The 22585-nt window shown below is 38.9% G+C and overlaps 1 long non-coding RNA gene across 1 annotated transcript; it reads left to right on the top strand.

Moving 5' to 3' along the window:
• Positions 1-13269: 13269 nt before the first annotated feature.
• On the top strand, positions 13270-15651 carry LOC129445523 (uncharacterized). The gene is made up of 3 exons (XR_008644808.2): positions 13270-13675; positions 13800-13839; positions 14003-15651. It is a non-coding gene; the product is annotated as an uncharacterized lncRNA (long non-coding RNA).
• Positions 15652-22585: the final 6934 nt, after the last annotated feature.

The following is a 22585-nucleotide window of genomic DNA, read 5'->3' as shown; positions in this document are numbered from 1 at the left end:
TATATTCCATATTATAAACGTTTGGTTATGTGTACTTAAGTGAGTAAATAAGTTAAATTCTCAATAAGTGTGATATGGCTCTTATTTACCCCTTTAAATGTAGAATAAAGCTTACTCGGGTATCTTACAATGCACTTATGTTGTTATGCAGTTTTAAAATACAAAATACGAACATGTCTGGATGTAGATAAAACCTACTTGGTCATATTACAATGCACAAGTTTTGTTGTATGCAGTTTGAAAATACATGTTTGTAGAAAAAGTATATTGTACAATGCACTGATTTTGTTGTTATGCAGTTTCAAAATACAACATGAGTATGTTTAAATGTATATGTAGTCATCATCAATGATATATCTCTGGCCCCCATGACAAACTAAGTGAGACACGTAGACGCTCAACACACAATTATATTCATAAATAGTAAAGAAATGAAATGATATTAGGCTATCAGTGCTGCTGTCGCTCTCTCCTATCGCTTATTTTAAAAATGAGCTTATGATCAATAAAATGCAGCTTATATCTGCTGCTTTTGGTGACGTGAACTCTGGCCTACATTAAAGGTGCAGTGTGTAATTTCTGGAAGGATCTCTTGACAGAAATGCAAAATAATATACAAAACTATATTATCAGTGGTGTATAAACACCTTTCATAATTAACCGTTATGTTTTTATTACTTTAGAATGAGACGTTTTTATCTACATACACCGAGGGTCCCCTTACATGGAAGTCGCCATTTTGTGCTCCCATGTTTCTACAGAAGCTCTTAATGGACAAACTTTTTTATTAAGTTGTCTCCAACCATGACATGTTTGTCCTGTGGTGGCTACCGTAGCTTCTCTATGCATTTCAAAAGCGAGGGGTGAGCTGTGAACTGAGCTGTTGGTTGCAATTTGGAACCTCACCACTAGATGCCGCTAAAATATACACACTGCACCTTTAAGTCTCATGTTTTTAAGATTATCTTAAGTACTAAAGGATTTTTGGTATATTATGTACAAAACTAGTGTGTGAAAATAGGGCACTTTAAAGGGATTGTTCACTCAAAAATTAAAATTATTTAAATTACAATTCTAAAAAAAAATTAATAAGAAAACACTGAGGGCTTGACATTAACTTTTTGAGGAACTTGTCCTTCGGACAAGTAATTTTGTGTTTCACTTGTCCATGCACAAAAGTCACTTGTCCGGGTAAAGTTTTATAATATAATGTATTTTTTGTGTTTTGCTAATCAGTGGCAGAGCAAGGGATTTTTCATAGAGGAGTCGGACAACTAATTTTTTCTTACACTTGTCCTACAAAAAATCCACTTGTCCCGGACAAGCGGACAAGCCTTAATGTCGAACCCTGAACATGTGCAGCACAGCCGTTATAGTTGGTTCTAGGCTAGCTAGAGCGGGTTCTCTAGGCTTGTGATCCCTGTATTTACATAAAATGGTCTGTGCTAAGCCCCGGATGTCCTTAAATGCTGGAAGCACCCCTGGTTACAAGCCTGTATACATATCTGTGTGTGTGTGTGTGTGTGTGTGTGTGTCAGGAATGCTTTCACGTATTGAAACCAAACTTTGTACATGAACTTGGGACTCCAATGCGAGGATGCACAAGATAAAAAACATTCTAAAATTTTACATTTCACAAATCACGTTAGTGACCGCACCAGAGCAAGCACACTTTTGCGGTTCCTCTGGAAGTGCATTTTCTAGTTTATATTTGGTCACCTTACTATAGGGGGAAAATAGTTTAAAAACCGTCAGGAATGCCGCGGGTCAATAAACGTCACGTCACTCAAAAGTGAAATGTGTATTACCAGGTTGCCCGATGTCCTCACTGACACTCTTCCAAGCGAGGTCATTTAAATTTCTGTCTCTATAGAAATAAGAACTTGTGTCGTATAGCTCCGGGTGACTGCTCACGGACAATATCAAGCGTCCCTTCAGGTTGAATGAGTGACCCACGGCAGCAAGCAGGCTCCTGATTGGTTAACGTTTAAATTTTTCAACTCGGGCATCAGCCGCAAATTCGTGTCAAACGCAAAATGCACAAAAAGTGCCAGACGCTCAATTCGTGCTCAATGACGCGTATTTGCGTCTTCAGCACCGCGCTGAACGCCTCATTCGCGCCGCAAGACCTTCAGACCTTACATTGACTTAACATTGAAATCACTTGCGTTTGACGCTTCTACCGCGGCTTGTAAATGCAGCAGTACGTCTCCTTCAGTTAAAAAAAAGCCTAGTGCGCTGGATGTGATATTAGTAAACCTACCAAACTCAGTCGACGTGATGTTTGGAATGACTTATCACAGGAGGAAAAAAATACGCTTCAGACGCATATCATTGGTTAATGGAAACACCGTCATTTCAGAATAATCTTTTGTTGACATTAAGAAAATAGCGCAAATCTGCAACTGAAACGCAGCTACTGGTGCTACTGGTGCCAGAGTAGACTTGTAACAGATCAGATTACATTCACACCAACTGCAAATGCTTCTGTCCACATTAACCCCAAAAGAATCTGATGTCAGAACAGAGCGGTCATCTGATGCAAGAAAATAAGAGAAATGTAAGATTTAAGTGTAGCTACATCAAATTTAAGCTTTTATATGTTTGATAATCAGTGTGTTCATGGAGTTAAAACCAGTCACTGGTTTTAGGTCGGCCTGTAGAATCATTATGTAATATAGTATTGTGCAGAAGAGACAGGAATGAGAAACAGTTAATCAGTCAGTTAATGTCAATCTCAATGCAAACACATGTATAGGAATTTACATGCAAACACGCACAAACCTGTAAAACATCTATGGAAACAATTTCCCTAATAGACGCCTGTTTAAATCATATGGCTCAGTGCTCCTTTTACATAAAGCTTAAGTGGTTGTATTTGTACGTACACGCTGATGGTTAATCAGGTAACGTCTCTTGTTTTCCTAACGATGATGTGTTTTGGGTTGGTTGGTATGTGCTCTTGGAACAAAACCCTATGCCATCACAAAGCTCGTGATAAGCAAACATCTTTGTCAAGTCGAAACAAGCTGAAATCTATCAGCTAGACAACGCAGCACCACAAGCCTGTTGTTTTTGGACAATGTCCGCTTTTCCATCAAGAAGAGATGTTTGACGTTGACATGTGAAGCGTAAGTGGAGAAATGACCTGGTTATGAAGGGTGTTGAAGAGACACGCTTCATTTCCTACGATCAACTCTTGCACCTGGTCTATGATATTGTTATCTACAGTATAACACAAAAATTAATCTGCAAAGCTAAACATCATGTAATCCTGCATTTGTTATTAGTTAATCCTGTTTATATTGTAGTATGCATGTAACAAATGCAGAAGGTACGTTTAGCACTTTGGATGAAAACACCATCAACTATAAAGTAAAAATAAAATGTCTTTGATCTGTGGTTTTATAATATGTTTCTTTCATTTACATGAGAGGAGAACAAGTCATATAACTAAATGAATGTGTAGCTTCTAACCATTGTCGTATGATTCACAGCTTCACATGGACAAAAACAGAAGAGCTTACTAAAGATTGTAAGCTTCAATCTGATTGGCTGGCTTTACCTGCTACAGTATGTTTAGAAATCAGGCTACACAGTCCATAAAAAACAAACACTTCTAAAGGCTGATTTGTATTTCTGCATCAGACCTACGCTGTACCTTCTATGCCGTAGGTTATGCGTCCATTTTACATTTATACTTCTGTGTCAATTTACCTGTGATGGACTAATGGCGCTTTTCCATTGCATACTACCCCACGGTTTGGTGTGGTTTAGTTTGGGTCGGGTCAGCTAATTTTTGGGAGCTTTTCCATTGGGTGCATACCACCTCGTATGGGGTTCCAAGCGATCCGAGCTGATACCAAACGTGACGCGAAAACACCGTAGATCACTGATTGGTCTGAGAGAATCGCCACTACCAGCGTCATCACTATAATGTAAAAGATTTACCTTCATGCTACCCTGCGTTGTCTCGAGCAAACATGTTGTCATCTGTGCTCTGCTATAAGTTCCCAAACTCCCTTTTAGCAAAAACATACACAGGTTGAGACACCAATTTTTTCCAGACTTGCAGTTTGTAGCGGCACATTCGCAACGCACGTGCGCATTATGTGTATATGCAACTTAAATAAGGCTCAGGCAAAGTGCGTCATGCGTTGCTGGAATTTTGGAGGCACATCAGGACACACGACCTACCACATGCAGAATTATATTTTCGAATTGGTCTTTTTTCTGATATCACATCAGGTCTAAAGTTTGGATATGCATACGAATGACTGTAGATTGTAATTGATGTGTGTCCTGAACATTGTGTTGAATGTTTCTCTTGTAGATTAAGAGGTGATTATATGTTTTCGCTTCAAAACTGAGACTGCATTCATGTACGATATGTCTTTCCATATATCCTCTTCCTAAACTCTCACACCTGCTCTGAGAACTGCTATAAAACCTGGCATCAAAGTGTGTCTGCCTCGGTCTTACCCAGAATCCCCTGCAGTCTTGACATCATGGCTGCCTGTTTGCACAGCTGTCTTGCTCCAGGGCCAGACACCACTTTCACTCCCCCCCATACATTCACTACACACAGACATATTCACTGAAAGACACAAATACAGAAAGACACATGCACACGCTCGCACTTGCACACTGAGAAACAGCAATGCAACTCACACATGTGTGCACACACTAACAGACATACATACACACTCAATCGCACACATGTGCACACAAATACACATGCAAAAGGGAAGTTGTGACTCTGAGATTATCCATTTGTAATCTCTACTAATGTTGCCCTACACTACACTGGAGGTTAAAGGTACTAACAAATCCCTTGGTATTAAACATTACAATGCAACTCAACCAGCACCGTTTGACATGAATGACCCACAGATCATCTGCTTTTACTTCTACAATCAATCAAACAACTTAAAGAGTTGTGCACACCAAAGCATTTAAACGCGGCTGAAAACGGCAGGCGGGCGCCGACTGTAAGCGCTTGCCAGCTTTTTTTAGCTAAGTGCTTTGGTTACTATGATACTTCTGCTGTTTATCAGTCGTTGAACGATGTGCCGGTTGGTTGTTGTGATATTTGTTCCACCAATCCTCCACTTTAACTGGGGTTTGTTTCCCGAAAGCATTGTTAGCTAACTACAGTCGCAAGTTCCATTATTTCAGCATAGTTCACCAATCGTTCCAGCGGACATTCGCAACTGCATCGCAAAGTTGTGTCGTTGGAATGACCTGTTGTTAGAACCATAGTTCCTTGTTATTATAATATGTAGACTTACGTTGATCATGCTTTTGAACAAAATAAGCAAAAAAACATGTTTTACAGTCTATATCCATCATTCTAAATATATAAAAAAATTATTTTATCTTTAAGTTTGTAAACAGAATAAAAGCGCTGCATTTGAAAACTGTGCATGTGTGCAGTACTACGAGCTTTAAGACCCTGGGGAATCCTTGAGAGGAGTGATGTAAGAGGGATTGAACATCTTGAAAATAAACAACAGATAACTAAATCACAATAACAAAATCAGTCTTTCAATGCAATTTATGTTATTTACAGCAATAATCTGACATTAAATCGATTTGCACAGATTACTTAGTACTTCACCTCCCACGTGACATCATCAACTAAATGACGAATGTGCGACAAAGTTACGATGCTTTCAGGAAACAGTTGTGACAAGGTAGTTTGTTTCTCCAACTATGCATCATACTATGTTGGTTCAGCAGCGGGTTACATCGTTGTTTGGGAAACGCACCCCTGGATGGCCATGTGAGAAGTGACATTGACGAGCTGAGCGTTTCACCCAAAGTTGATTATTTTTCAACTCTTGGATTTTAGCATGAAAAAAAAACATCAAGTGCCGGCGCTCAACATGGACAAAACCCACCAGCTGCTGGTATTTTTAAAAATGTGGCGCTTCCATTGGAAATCCTGCAGACTCAAATCATATCTAGAGAGCAGATATCACAGACTGGGGTGGGGTGTGAACTCTTTTGACCTGAGATTTACAACATCACAACAACTACTAACAAATTCATTAAAAAACACCCAAACAGTACAACTCGTGTTGGTTAGTTTTGTATGGGCAAACACCAATAACAACTTCAAAACATGTGAAATATACTAAAAAATGTTTCCAGAACAAACTGTTTTTATTTTCCAATGTCCTACAGCATCGTTTAAATTCCCATTACATCACTAAACTTTTGGGAGTTCATGCAACCACAACCCACAACATACAACTCATGCAAATAAAATGTGCTGATGTCCCTAAATCAGAAGATTTAGTCAGACATCTCACTGTAGTAGCAATTTATAAATTGCTTGATTAAAATGTTGGGATTGGAAGTTTGGGATCATATAGATATTGTAGACAGATAAACAAACATCCAGCAGATTGGGATCATGAGTACAAAACTTGCTTAAGTATCATGCTTACTGATGTTTGAGTTAAACACATTTAAAGTTTTGATTCCCTGCTTTCCTTAAAGCACATTTTAATTTAACCTTTTTCAAAACTGTGCTAATGATCGAGAAGAATCTCTGTGAATGTGTCGTGTCTGGAGTTTCACTGTAGACGCTCTGGGTAACCATAACATTTCACCTCTTTCATCTGAACATGTGGCAGCCATCTGAATAAAACACAGACAAAAGAATGAAAGATATTTAAAGCAAAAGACAGAAGAGTTGTGATTTCAAAACAGAAATCACTCCTCTGAGGTTTAATGGGCATTCGTGTTCGCTGTCTGCCAAGAAACCCAAGAATTTGAAGGCAAAGCCCAAACAGAGATGGACCGTTTGTTGATTTAAAGTGTTCGCTTATCCAAAACCAGGAAGCTATGCCATTTTAAAGGATGTTATTTTACAGATGATAAACTGTATTTGATATACAGTGGAAACCTTGTGACACAGAAACACACTTACAGTCGTGCGACATTAATTATTAAGCGCACAAAAAACTAAAGCAATAAAGAAAGTGAAAGAAAGACAAGAGACATCAACTCATTTTATTCTGACAGTGTACATAACACAAGAAATTGAGAAGCTGGTGTGTTAAGTATATTTCTTTGTTGCTTCATCCAGATGTGAACTGTGAGTTTATCATTGTTGATGAGGGCCATTGAGACAGAGTCAAAGTAAAGACCGGAGACAGGCCTTCCTCTATACATCCTGAAGAAGTAGACAAGCACAAAAGCGCACACACACACACACACGCACGCACGCACGCACACACGCACGCACACACACACACACACACACACACACACACACACACACACACACACACACACACACACACACACACACACACACACACACACACACACACACACACACACACACACACACACACACACACACACACACACAGGTCACTGGTAGATCATAAGGTCACTAAATGACCCCTTCAAGTGTGTCAGTAAGACGGTTTAGGAAGTTCTGCTTTCTCCGCTTCCTGATGTCAACAAACACTGGAAAACTTTATCATCGTGTGTTTTCAGTAAGATGAGATCTCAAATATTTAACAGCACATTATACTGTCTACATGTAAATAAACACTCATATTTGCTTATGTTTTTAGTGTAATTCCTCATCACTTCTCTACATCACACATCCCCTGTTGTGTATCCCAAATGAGGATCATATTGTTCCTAAATTTCTTTAAACACTCTTTTACTCATTTTTACTCTTTCAAAGCAAGTTATTAAAAACTGTTCAAATAATGAAATAGTAGCATTAAAAAAGATCCTGATGTATTAATATTGTTTTAATTAAGCACATTTTGCTTTCATTTCCAGGAGGATATGGGAAAGACAAGTGATATAAGTGGTAATAAAAGTTATTAAACCAATAAAATGATAATTACATAGTTATTATCACCAAAATCTGATGGTAAGCACTAAAGTACATTCCCTCTAAAAGTTTCTTTTTGGACAGATCCAGTGCTGTAAGGATGTGCTCATAGACTGCAGTGACACCCTGTGCGTGTGTAATGTAAGTGCTTGTTTAGGGTTTAAATGTGTTTTTGGGTGTAGAGCACCTCCTGCAGGTGAACCAGCTTCACATTGATCTGTCCTACTGATTGACTTGAGAAAGCTTTGAGTGTCCACCAGGTGTCAGAGTTAAGATCCAGCTTGAGATTTTCCACATGTGTTTGTCAGTAAAGTTTTCTGCTTTACTCTTGAGTGTGAGTTTAGGCCTCTCGCTTGCTTCGACAGCTCCTCTATTGTGCAATGTTTATTATCAGGTAATAAGAACACTTTGTATATTATTGAAAGAGGTTTGCAGTTGATCTGACTCTGTGCGGCTTAATCCGGTCTGAATTATGTCAAACCTTAAAATAGTTGGATTATTTATCTTGTGACAGATGTACATACAGTAAGACTCACATCATCTCATTAGGTTGTCATTTCCTTCTTTAAACCACAGCAGAAAGATGGTTTACTTGTGTAAACTGCTCTCACAACCTGGCTAAACAGGTGGGTTAACTAAGTGGTTCTGAAAAACTTTTTTGGCGTGCGGGTCCCCTTGTGTACAGTGGTCCACACTTGTGCCCCCCAAAACATTTATGATATAAAACATTGTAAAACATAACATTTTAATTAAACAAACGTATTAAAATATACAATGTAGTGCTGTTGGTTTGTAGTCCTATTTTTCTGAGGTTTAAATACACAGAAATCATGATAAATTAATGTATTATATAAAATGTCATCAAAACTGTTCCCAGTTTGAAAACCACAAGTGGGAACTTGTCAAACAGACCAGACTGGGAGATGAGTTTAGACCAGGTCTAAGTCCATAGGGTCAAACCAGGATTGAATTAAATATTTAAGTACTGGAATATTGTATGAGAGTATATATATAATATGCAACAGAGATTGATTTAAACGGTAAGCATTAGAAAGTCACATAACTTATTATAAGTTATCAGAGTGCATTATGGGATAGTTTGTCATTGTCCTGTTGCATTTTGAATGTTTGAGTTCATACTTAAATATCATAGTTCTTGTTGCAGATCTTGGTATCTTGGCAAATCTTAGGATCTCTTCTGATGCACATCTCAGGAGAAACATCTGAACTCTTTTTGAGATTGGACTCAACACACATAAAGAGTGTTTTTATCTGTGATTGTCAACAAAGACTAGGCACAGCTGTCTAAGCATGATCAGTTGTTATGATCAAATTACATTAATAATCTGTATGAAAGTCATTAGATGTGTCCCCAGTTTAGGAGAAACACTGTTTATTAAAGTCACTGGCAGTCAGGTGTGAATCAGTTTTTTTCTGTGAGCAGAAGTTTTGTATTGACACCCAAATGTCTAAAGCAGCACAGGTCTGAGAAACTGCATCCAGGATGCACGCACAGACATCTGATGGACAAAACAGGTGTGTGTGTGTGTGTGTGTGTGTGTGTGTGTGTGTGTATTTGCATCTCAAGAGGTCTGTTCTATATTCTATGAGCTGCCTAACTAGACAGCAAACCCGTTTATAACCCGGTAATAATAAAAGGCATCTTATGTGTTTTTGATATGCTGCAACAATATACTGCCTTTTAAAATACATTCTTGGCCTTTAATGTATCAGCATATACTTTGTGCAAATTACAGTCCCAGAATGCATTGCAATAAGCTCAGTGGACAAATGTATCAAAAAGAGTTATAAATAAAAAGCGCATATAAAAGTAGCCTACAGTGGGGTAATAAAGTACAAGCTTTGTATTAGTTAAAAGGGACATATCATGAAAATCTGACTTCATATACTATAATTGGGTCTCCAGTGCTTCTATCAACCTTGAAAATGCATGTGAAAAAATCGACCTGTTCTCACCAAGACCTGTTCTCACCAAGATGCGTACAAATGACACGCAGTGTGATTATCGTGCAATAGATACGCCAAATTGCGATTTTGCGTGCATATGATACACCAGTCCTTCCCATTCACTTATATGGCGAATCTTTAAGTGTCGTTTTATTTATTGTTTTCTCATTTGTTTTCTGTTTTTTTTACCATTGTCGCTTGGGTTTAGGGTTAGATTTCACATTTGTTTAAGCAGGTTATTTAAAATACAGGTTTCTCTGCTTTTGTCTATATTTAAGCCATGGTTGCTTGGAGTTGGGGTTAGAGATGGGGTTTGGGGTAGGATGTAATTTTTATATAACAAAAAGTTGTTCTAACCCTAAACCCAAGCGACAAAGGTAAAAAAAACAGAAAACAAATGAGAAAACAATAAATAAAACGGCACGAAACGATTCGCCATATAAGTGAATGGGAAGGACTGGCGTATCATATGCACACAAAATCGCAATTTGGCGTATCTATTGCACAATAATCACACTGCGTGTCATTTGTACGCATCTTGATGAGAATGGGTTGGAAAAAATAGCTCATTGAAATTTGGCTCCCCTTGTGATGTCAGAAGGCGATCTTATTATAATACAACCCAGTATCACGAAATTACGTACCTATAGTCACGTAATTTTGTGAGTGTTTTACGTGACACTGACGTATTTGTTACTCAACTGTTTTGTCCTATTTTCTTACCAGTGTTGCTTCGGTTTAGGGTTAGATTGACATAAAATGACATCCTTACCCAAACCCAACTCCAACCCTAACGCCAGGCGATAATGGTTTAAAAATCATAAAATATAAAAAATAAATCATGAAAAAAGATTGAAACAAATACTTAAAGTGACATCCTAACGCAAACACCAAATCTAACCCTAAACCATGGTTTGAAAATAGGACAAAACAGTACATATACATGACAGTGACACATAAACAGAAATATGCAAACGTGATCACGCAAAAAGGAGGAAAAACATGTCAGTGTCACGGAAAAGACTCACAAGTACGTGACTATAGGTACATAATTTTGTAATACAGAGTTGTATAATAATACCACCCCTTAATCTGCACTATCCAACCACGACACTGCCAATTAGTGCAGAGATCAACTCATTAGCATTTTTAAGGACACCTTATAATATTAATATTAATATTTAAGACCATAAATTATCTTTATCGTATTTTGAGCTAAAATGTCACTTATGTACACCAAAGATTTATTTTACATCTTAAAAAGTGTTGTGAAATGTCCCCTTTAACAGTTAGGAGTCATCCCTGTGTCTGAATAAATAAATAAATAAATAAATAAATAAATAAATAAAGTTTTTGCACATTTTCTTCTTACTGAATGTGCTATGCATCAGATGATGAATGATTATTATTATGTTTGTGTTTTTTCCTAATCTGTTTGCTGTTAGTCTGTTCTGTTCTTTTATTCATTGCTGTTTGTGAGCACGTCTCAGTCTTGACCTTCTTATTTTGCTTTTCTCTCACATACTGCTTCATCTCACTTTCTTAACAGACATGAATTCAGTCATTTGGATGAACGCCTCCAGGACTTGGCAGGGCCGGTGGCTTGTATAATCTTATCTCAAGGGCAAAAACTGGATGAGTTTCTCTGCCGGTTAGCCACAGGACTCTCAGGTGAGTAAGAACAAACTATTTGCTTTTCATGATCAAATTGCAATAAATTGCTCAGATGAACACTCGGTGGTGTTGTGTAGTTTATTGTGTTCACATACAGTACAGACTCCTCACATCTTAAAGGGAAACTTCACCCATTTGCATTAAGCTTTGTACCGTTAGAACCCCAGTCATGTTTTTGAATGGTCGTGCACCATTCCCTCAGTTTCCCCTGAGAGGGGAGAAATACTGATTTCAGTGAGGCACTTCCTTCTTTCAATGATGTAAAAATCGTCATTTTGCGTCATTGAAAGAAGGAAATCCTGTATCTCTATTGAGTGTGAAAGACTACAGACACTCATTCCTCATTTTTCCAAGGTGGGGGCTATGGGTGGGACCCACTCGCGCTTCAGACCAATTACAGATAAGTGGGTGGGACTTACGAAAATATACGAACACAGACCGAACAAAAACGATCAGCCGCCATCTTTATGCTAAGCTAAGCTAAACAGAAGCTGTGGAGCGAGCCGAATTCATTTTACAATAACAGTGGAAGTTAATCAATATTACATGGAAGAGGGTGATTTTACAAGCGTGATGCTCTAATCCGCTGTTCATTGCACCTTTATGAGCCACAATACTGCAAAGAGCTGAGGCAGATGTAGGAACAGAAGCCCGAGGAGTAGGCCGGAGCCTGGGCGTCGGCTGGGTAGAGGAGCCCGGTGAAGAAGCAGCAACCATCGGCCTCTGCTGCGTAGAGAAGCTTGCCTGTTCTCTCGCTGTGTGGCTTCTTTATAACATTTCTGCATCAGATAAGGATATGGACGTTTGTTTGGTGAAGGTTTCTATGCAAGAGAGGAACTTTGCGCGCGTTTGGAACGTTTATTTCACGGACATGTTTCGGTTTACGAGCAGACGCGCTGCGGAGTATATAAGCTTGGACGGACTCGCGCCGTTTGCTTTCGGTTTAACATTTCTGGATCAGATAAGGATATGGACGTTTGTTTTGTGAATGTTTCTGGTCGCGTGCTTATTTCAAAGACGTGTTTAGGTTTACGAGCACAAGCTCCAAGAGCTGAGGCAGCGCGTCTGTGGAGATATTATGCAGGGGACGCGTTTGTGTGGAGGATGCAGGGATAAACGGACGTCTGACTAAAGTGAGTGTTAATATTTTCTTTGTTATACTAACGTGGCATTTATGTACACAATAGCATATCTGAGCGGTGTTTTATATGTCTATATTGTGAGAGCAGTGAGGCCAATAATAACACAAATGTAATTACAGTAAACGAGAGACAAAAAGAAAATTGGTAAAACTAAATAAACATTTAAATTGCATACACTTTTTTTAAGTACTTGGAAAGACATTTGTACTGCGGATCTGAAACCGCACGTTACTGTTTGAATAAGACTTTGCTACACACCAGGCCAGAGTGTTATTGTGTGTACCACAATGTAACATCACGTTTAAAAGTAAATCATGATTGGTGTCAGTCAGACACAGTGGTGGTGGCTATTTTCTGTGTTTTACTAACGTGGCATTTATGTACATAATAGCATGTCTGAGCCGTGTTCCGAGTAATGGGAGTGGCTTGCAGAGCTGTGCATTGTGGTGCATAGTGGCAGTTGTAGTTTTTCATACAAATGTGCTCTAAAGTCACATTTTGTCTTTTCTCTGTCAAATAGGCACAAAATTCTACATTTATCTTACATTTTGACTACAAATATGACTCACTTTCCATAAAGATTAATGTTCCTATCGGTGAAATGGCCCTTTAAACCCAGAACACCAGTGACTCATACATGTGTTTAGACAGTGTGCTCCAGTTGTATATGTGTTTCTGGATCTCTGCTGTTTGCTGAGCAGCCCGCACGCGTGCCGTGTCTCCCAGCGTTGACAGGATCTTGGAGGATTTGCGGACGGCTTGCCGAAACCTGGCCACGGCTCAGTCCGGGTGCCTGCAATCTGGGTTAAGAGAAAGTAAGACAGGTAGAGAGAGAGAGAGAAAGAGAGAGAGAGACAGAGAGAGAGAGATGACGTCATCATAGCGGCTTCTTCTCTGGCATTCTGTGGGTGTCCTGCTTTTTCTCCAAGATGGAAAATAATAATCACACGAGGGATTTCTGCAACTTTAATCAGGCGATTCGTGACGACTGAACACGCAGTGCATCTGATATCACTTACAGGTAGATTGTGTTGTGTTATGAGAGCAAACACAGACACACATGAGAGCATCAGATGATAGGACACAAAGACCTGTAACATTTTGTCTGTCATTATTACTTCATGATTAATTGTAGCTGTTTAAAGACAGGTGACTTTGAAGATCTCCGTTGAAGTTTTAAACGAGGTAAGATCACATTGACGTCATCGTATCCCAAAACCTCATTGTGCAGACATTGTGTGCTGCTCCTTTAACTGATAGATTTTTTGCACAGTCGATGAAACGTGAGCCATAACTAGAAAGCAGAATATTATAGCGGCTTATACATTTATGTTTATTCATTTTGCAGATGCTCAACACAACTTACAAATGAGGGAGGATTCAAAATTTCCCCTTTAGAGCCAACAATACAGCGTGCATTTCCAGTGATGGTGGGCGGCTACCGGCAGCCAATGGAGTAAAATCATCAGGGATTTGACGTGGACTCTTTTTGGTTGATTGAAAACCAGATGTGCTGGATCATTTAAAGAGTCTTGGTTGTGCTGACTAGAATGTCAGCAAAGTTTTAAGGGCCTTTGGCCAGTAGGCAACAACCCAGAATGCCATGCATGACACATGGAAGCAAGCATGCTGTTAAAAAACAAAGAATGAGAAAAAAGACCTTGTAACTAGGAGACAGTTCATTATGATGCGATACAATAACGATTTTCTTCACCAGCTATGTGATATTTGCCGTGCATGAAACACTTCTTCAATGCAATTATAATTTTTTTTAATTTATCGTTATTTAAATATTATGAGCCTAGTTAAGCAATTACATCTTTAATAACTTACAAATGCAACCAAAATATATAACATGAACTAAAAACTCTTTGAAAATGGCACAATCTCTGTCCTAACTGGAACATTTACAACCACAAACTACATACTAATACACTTTTTAAATAAAGAAAAATGAATAACGAGGGGCAAAATGTCACATAAAATCAAGCGTATGATAGAAAGACTCAAAGTCTTTTAGTATTTTGTGCCAAAATGTGTAATGGTGACAATGAGGTAAAATAAATTAATATAAAAAAATAAAGCCGTTTAACTTAAACATTTGATCTGTCACACAACGTCAGATCTAACATTCAAACAATTTTACTTGACTAAAAAATACTTTATTTATGAATTATTTAATGTCTATATGTTTTTTTCTTTATATATTTTTCTTTATTTTTCTTTTTTATTTATTTTTATTTTTTTATTCTAAATCGCTCATAACAGAATGTTTGTTCTTATTCATTGTATAATACTATGTTTTCAAATGTCAATGTTACTGGCATAATGTTAAAAAAACATTCAAACAAGTGCTGCAGTTGTCTCTTTTGAGAGATTTTTCTTAAAAAAAAAATATCAACAGCTCAACATGTTCAGGAGAGAGGACGGTGCGTTTTGCATGGACATATCAGTGGTAAACTCATGCTTGTCTTCTGTCTCTTTTGCTGTATTCGCTGCTACAACCGCTTTGTCACTGCATTGCATTCATTTGCTGACACTAGCATGCGATAATAAACAAAAATGCATGCGTTGGCGGAAATGCATGCAGTAGATGGATATTACATCAAGGAATTTAGATCACTTTAAATCTAAACGTAAGACTTTTCTCTTTAACAAAGCATTCACATAATTAGTCTAGTAAACATACTTATCTCGCAATAGTTAACCTGTACGGAACAAAGCATTCACATAACTCGTTTGGGTAATTTACTAATGCTGCAATAGCTAGCCTGTCTGGAACCGAGCATATATGAAAACACAACACTGTGTGACACTTGCTTTACATGCAAACGGCCCCTATGCTAATACGATTTTGTTTCTCTCTCCCTGTCTCGTCCTCGAACCCGAGGACATTCAGACATTCAGACAAACAGACCCAGTTCTAGCCGCCGTGGAGTTCAACATACCACTGGCCCAGCCGATGTCTGACCAACGACCATCGGCGGAACCCGTTTAATCTCCTCATCCGTTTACATATATATGTAAATATATATATATATATATATATATATATATATATATATATATATATATATATATATATATATATATATATATAGATATAGATATAGATATAGATATAGATATAGATATATATCCCAAGGGTTTTTTCCCTCCTAGGACTTTTTTCCCTCTTTGCTAAAAAGTCGAGAGGATTTTTTCCTAGGGGTTTTTTCAACCCTGGGGAGTCAGCCGACATTGGCTTAACTTAGCACCCTCTTCTTTATGTTACATCGCTTGCAACGTTTATTCATAGCCGCTGTATTTTGCTACTTATATTGTCTGTAAAATGTTTTGTGTTTTCCGTGCTTCTATTAATGTAAAGCTGCTTTTAAACAATTGTCAATTGTGAAAAGCGCTATATAAATAAAATTGAATTGAATTGAATTGAATGAGGACGTGGAGAGTGTCAAAATAAAGGTAACTCATATCAATATTTATGTGTGGCATGGATGAATCGTATCACTAGATATATAACCGATGCATCGATCCGTATCAATGTATCATTACACCCATACTTGTAATCACCTCAGCACTCGAACACTGTCACACAGAAGAGGTGTTTCCTCTTTGTCTACGTGACTTTTCCTGATCTCTTTTTTAGCTTCCTGTATGTGTTTTGCTAGTGAACCTGCTTTAATCGTGGCTCACCTTTGTTCTCCTGCTGGGTCTTGAAGAAAAGAGAAAGAGACTGATAAAGCCGAAAGAAGCAGGTGGATAAAAGAGGCGAGTGGAGACCTTTCGGATGTTATCTGCTCCGGGCTCCGGAATGCCACGACACAATCACTGAAGAGAAACTCTCTTCTTAAACACACACAAACACACATACAGGGCTCATTGTTGGCGGCGTGGCGTCTGTGATCAGGCAGGCCTAAGAATGACGAACGCGCTGCCCCCTTCTCCGTTTTCTTCCCATCTAACCCCTGATCCCGAACCCCCGGCCGTACAGAGGGCTCTCTTACAGCCTAGCGCACTTCGATTATTATCTCCCCTTCCTGCTTTTTCATCTGAGCTCTGCTTTTGTCCTCTCCTCTCTTCACTCGTTTCCTCTCTTTTACCGGACTGTCCTCGCTCACCTGCGGAGGAACGCCGCCAGCTGGAACGCCGTCAAGAGAAGATCCGTACGCTGGGATTGTTGCTGTTGGAACTGTCTAAGCATGACCTAATCCAATTAGATAATATTTTTCACAGCTGTTTTGATGCCTTATTAAAGATTGCATAATGGTGGAATTACATGAGTGATGTCGGTTATTGTAAAAACAGGATCAAGAGTACTGTCTCGAGCGTTGCTTTGTTATGCATACCTTTAGTCGCTAATCATTTTAGTCTTATCTTGAAATCTGACTTTTTAGATGAGACTGCATAAATTTGTTGGAAGCAATGACATAATGTGTGTAATCCTGTTTAAGCTCAACTGAGGTGCAGTCAGTACTGAGCAAAAGTTTAACATATATTTACATTTGGCAGACACTTTTATTTATACAGTATATTTTATCAGTATGTGTGCTTCAAACCCAAATGCTTTTCCAGTTGAACTTGTTTCCTTTACCCTAAAAACACATCACAGACCAGATCGAACATTTAGATAAATAAGTAAACACAGACACAACTCAGTCAATTGTTGACACGTCTATAGATAGGCTATATAAGACTAATGAGGATAGCACAGCTCAGATCATTTAGGGGCGGTTTCCCAGACAGGGCTTAAGACTAGTCCCAGCCTAACTTAAATGTTAGTGTTGTCTTGATCGAAAACAACTTATCTTAAAATATATCAGTGCACGTGTGTTGTGTCTCAAATTGCACACCAGTAATGTTTATTTATAAATTATGCTTTTAAAAATGACTTAACTATCCTAATTTAACTAAGGCCTAATCCTGGTTTAAGCTAATCCCTGCCCAGGAATCCGCCCCTGTATCTTTTAAGGATTTTTTTTTTTTGAGATCTCTGACGTTTTACTGCAGACCGGGATCTCAGCGAATGTGCAGACAAAGTTTCCAACACAGTTGAGATCTCTTCTGTTGAGGTTACTGGGTTGCTTAGAGAAAAGTAAGAGATTTGCAAAAGTCTCCAGTTGCCCATCATATATCACAGCTACAGTATGTGTATATAGGCATTTAAAGAGGTCTGGTGCATATATATAATTATTCTTCACTCTGTACAGAAAAGATAAGTTGACTGTCAGAAATAATTCACTACCACACAATGAAAGCGTAATGAGAGAGAGAGAAAGAGAGAAACACACACAGAAGACAAAACTAAACGTAGATCTCAATGTTTTGAGATTTTGTATTTGGTCACCATAGCAAACCTCTTTTTTCCTCTGCGCCTGATTCTGGTTTCTATTGAGAAGTGAGAGAGAAGCAGAATGTGAGGAATGTTAGGAGGAACGTGCCATCTCAAGCAACCTTCACACACGCCGCTTTTCTCCAAGCACTTCACATTTGACCCATAACTGATCTTGATCTTCATACACTGTTGCTTCATTGGACACTGTAAAACAATAACTTATTAGGTTAGTCTACTGAGTTAGTTAATCCTGCATGATGTTCTGATACGTCTGACTCATTCTCTGAAAGTTGAGATCTCCATTCATTGAAATGAAAGTTTAACGGTCAGGGGATCAAACCCTTCAACTCATTTAGAGAAGCGATGAGATGTAATCAGAGTTGTCTCGGTGATTAGGGAGAAAATTTGGATCACACGCACTAGCTTGACCTTATAGGTGACCTTCTCCACAGTTTGTGACCATAAGGATCAGTGTTTTGTGGGAAAGAGATGGTGTGTCTATGGATACCGACAAATGTTGATGGGCAATGAAGGGTTACTGATGATGTCAGACGGTTTTCTGACACCAGCCGCTGAGCCGTCATAACCTGAGAGTCAATCTTGTTGCCCTGGTGAAGGCTCTTATGCGTTCACTGTGAGATGCTGAGAAACTATGAGAAACTCTTTGATCTTACACAGAATCAGCGACTATGAGTCTGTAACAAAAGACAAGCTGAAACTAAACCAGTTCAATAGAAGAGAAGACAGCACAAATGTGATACAGCATACTGATAAAATATACCTTATGTGCACTTGAAGTCACTTTGTATAGAAGCATCTGAATAATGCATAATTGTAAACTGGTACTTTGCTTTTGTTTGTCACACGAATAGGGAATCCTCAGGGTTCCCACATCTTAGTTAACGTCAAATTCAAGGACCTTTCAAGGACTTTCCAGGTAGGGGAGACCGGGGCTGGTTGTCTCACGGGTTGGTTGTCACACTGCTTATTCCAGACATACTACATGGCACTGTGGTACAATTTTGATATCAATTTGTTAGCCTTTAATAGCTTACTCATTTGCACTTGAAAATTTGCTGAGCAGACACAAAACATTGAGGTTAGGAGACAATTATTTATTTTTATGGGTCAGAGTAAATTTTCATGTTGGTGTTGTTTTTGTGTTGAGATCTTGTAGGATATTAGTCATTCAAAAACAAAACACTCATTAAAAAGCTAAAAGTAGTAGCTTTATTTTGACTCATCTTTTAGCAATCAAGTTAAAGCCGTGTGGCAGCTAGCTTATCATGTTTGTCAAGAAGTCAGTTGGGGATTGTTGTCACATAGCTTGCGGGGTTGGTTGTCACATGAGAATATTGGACATGTAGACCTTTAAAGACTGTTTGTCTGATTGTTTGTTTGTTTTTGTTTGCTGTTAAAATAAAATAAAGCATTAAATAAAGAGGTTTTAACACTAAAAATTATTTCATTTTATTTCTCAACACAGTAGACAATATAGGCTTTATGCCCAGCTGCACTACTTCCTGAACTTCAGCCAGCTTCTTGTTTCCTGTCTGCCATTATTGGACAAACTGATTAATCCAGGTGTGCCTGACCTCAGTAGTCACAACAACAATAATCAGACACACCTGGATTAATCAGTTTGTCCAATAATGGCAGACAGAAAACAAGGAGCTGGCTGAAGTTCATAGTGCAGCTGGGCATAAAGCCTATTCAAGTAACTGATCACCCACTTTAATCCCATTGTTTAAACATAAGGGGCATTACTAACAACTATCATAGGGGTGGATTCATATTAAAACTTATTTGGAGTTTCTAGCTTAAAAAACTAAAAAGTTACACATTATCTTTTCAGATCCCAATTTATCACTGAAATCCTATTGAACCTCTAACCCCGTGATGGGGTTGGTTGTCACATTGTGTCAGAGTGTCTTTGATGGTTAATTACTTCCTGTTACAATACAATCGAAAAGTAAAAAGTATACACATTTAAAGCCAAGACTCCAAAGTTTCATTTCATGTAGGAATTACTGCTGAAAGATTTTTTGAAGATGAGCAATTCATGCATGAGTAAAAATTGTGACAACCAACCCCGGTCTCCCCTATAATAGCCTTAAATTTAAGGACTAAATGTGGTGACACATTTCAAGTGAGAGCAAGGTTACATTGTGTTACCTTTAAAGATACATTGTTACAGTTACCGTTCGAGGGAACTCGCACTGCGTCACTGCGCTGACACTTTGGGGACGCCTCCAGGGGTAAGTGCGTCTAAATGTGTATATCAAATTCAACCAATGATGAGGCTTAACGACAAAGACAGGGTGACACGAGAGCCAGGAAGTATATCGCTATCTGAAATATTGCCAAAGATGGCATTACAGGGATGCAGGAAGTATGACAAGAGAGACGCAGCGTCTCGTTCCCTTCTCAGGGAACAACAGTTACATACGTAACCCGAGACGTTTTCATGTGTCAAACACAACTATGCAAAAAAGCATTTTGGTATGAATCAACATTCACATACAGAAGATATAAGCATTTAAAGTGAACAGTTTAGCATGTCTAGAATTTTTATGATATTATCCTACACTACACAGGGAATTATATGGATTTTTTTCCCAAGAACACTTTCAGCACTTTCAATGACCTGTATCTATGTATGTATGTTTTCAAAAACTTCCCAGGGCCTTACATTTTTCCCCCCAGATTCACAAACTTTCAAGGATTTCAAGTACCCTGAATCCTGGTTTCCATTAAAGATTTGTGTAAAACTTTAGTGATATTTTCTATATGTAAAACAACAACGAAATAACATTAACCCATGTTGATCGAATAAAATGTAATTTTGTTGTCTTGTGTTCAAGACAAAGAACATATCGAAAAACTACAATGTAAACAGTTTTACAGGTCACTTGACATGCACAGAAGTCTCATTCTTTAAATATGGCGTGGTATGTTTGGCTGGAGGACAAGACAGAAGAGGTTTGTTCGACTTCATACGCCGCTGCTCAGACCGACAAGCAGTTGACATTAAAATACAGCCAGAGTGATTCGAAAGCATGCAGAGAAGTCAACTCTCGAATCATTCCCGCTGTATTTTGATGTCATGCGCTTTTTGGTTCTTATGACACCGAATGAAGTCGAACACACCTCTTCTGTCTTGTCCTCCAACCAAACATACTGCACCATATATGCATATGTGGGGACCTGTAAAAGTGTTTCCATTGTAGTTTTGCGATATGTTAATTTTTCCTAAAAAAAACCCACCTCAACGAGCATAAAAACATTTTTGTGATATATGGGAGTTTATGTGAAATTGACGTGTATCCATCAGGCGCAATTTGCTATTACAGTTCCCTTTCGAGGGAACTCGCGCTGCGTCGCCATAGAGACGCTTTGGGAACGCCTTCAGGTGTGAGTGCGTCTGAATGTGTATATCAAATCCAACCAATGGTGGGGCATGACGTCACCGGCGGGGTGACGCAGGAGCCGGAAAGCATAAAAGGCGACGTACAACCACGCCCCCACTATCTCTATTGCCTCAGACGGCTATCTGTGTGTGTGTGTCAAAGAGTGTCTGAATTGCTTAAAAACTGTGTGACTGAATAGTTTAACTGTGTGGCTGATAATGTAGAAAAATAAGAAATCAGAAAGTTTAGGAGCTGACCACGCTCACGCCGCTCTTGAGGGCGCGGTGTGACGCGTGTTCATTATGATAACTTACTTTTCAAAATGCTCCGTTGTTCCTCCGCTGGGTGTGGAAGCCTGCACTGCAGTTACTTCCCCTCATTGAGAGGGACGTGATCTCGTGTAATCTTCCCCCGAGGGGGTTGATATATTCGAGTTTACAGGGTAGTGAGGACGCAAAGCTATCCTCCTTCCGCAATGTAATGATTTAATCAAGCCCAGTATACGAGCTGCATGTGTCGAAGTTTAATCCGAATGGCCGGAAGAGCGTCCGCACGTTAAGCTGCCAGAGCCCTTCCAACATGCTAAAACTCAGCCACACACCACTCGGGATGTGTGTCTTTGTTTTGATCAGTCAAGACAATGATCGCGTTTCTCTGCATCCACTGAGGTGGTGTAGTGTACTTTGACAGTGAAAGCTCTGCCTCGGAAGGGTTTGGAAGCACGCATTGCGGTCACTTCCAACCCGAACGGGAGCTCTATGCAATGTTTTACCTCTGAGGAGATATATGTTGTAAACACAGCCCTTTTCTTCACCGACCGGTTCAGATCCGCGTCCGCTAAGGCGGTGTGCACTTATCATTGCTATCGGGAGGGATTCGGGAGCCCGCATGTCGGTTTCTCCCGCCCCGATCGGTAGCCCGTGCTTTACTGTTTGACTGTGTCAGACGATGTTCGCGTGTCTTGCGGTTCGAGGCCCGCCTCGACCGGTCTTATTAAATGAGAAGTTTATCGAGGTTGTTTCTCGTAACTGCTAGTTTTAATATGTATGAACCAGCATATATATATATAAAAGAAACTATATCATCCAGCAAATTAGATGAGAGTTTTCTTACAAAATGAGTGCAATCTCAACACCAGAGGCTTTCTTTCTTTCCTGATCTCCATTATTATGCAAGTCATGGAAACGAC

Source organism: Misgurnus anguillicaudatus, chromosome 3 (genome assembly GCF_027580225.2).
Source record: "Misgurnus anguillicaudatus chromosome 3, ASM2758022v2, whole genome shotgun sequence".
NCBI classification, from domain to species: Eukaryota; Metazoa; Chordata; class Actinopteri; order Cypriniformes; family Cobitidae; genus Misgurnus; species Misgurnus anguillicaudatus.
This window is presented reverse-complemented; position numbering and strand designations above follow the sequence as displayed.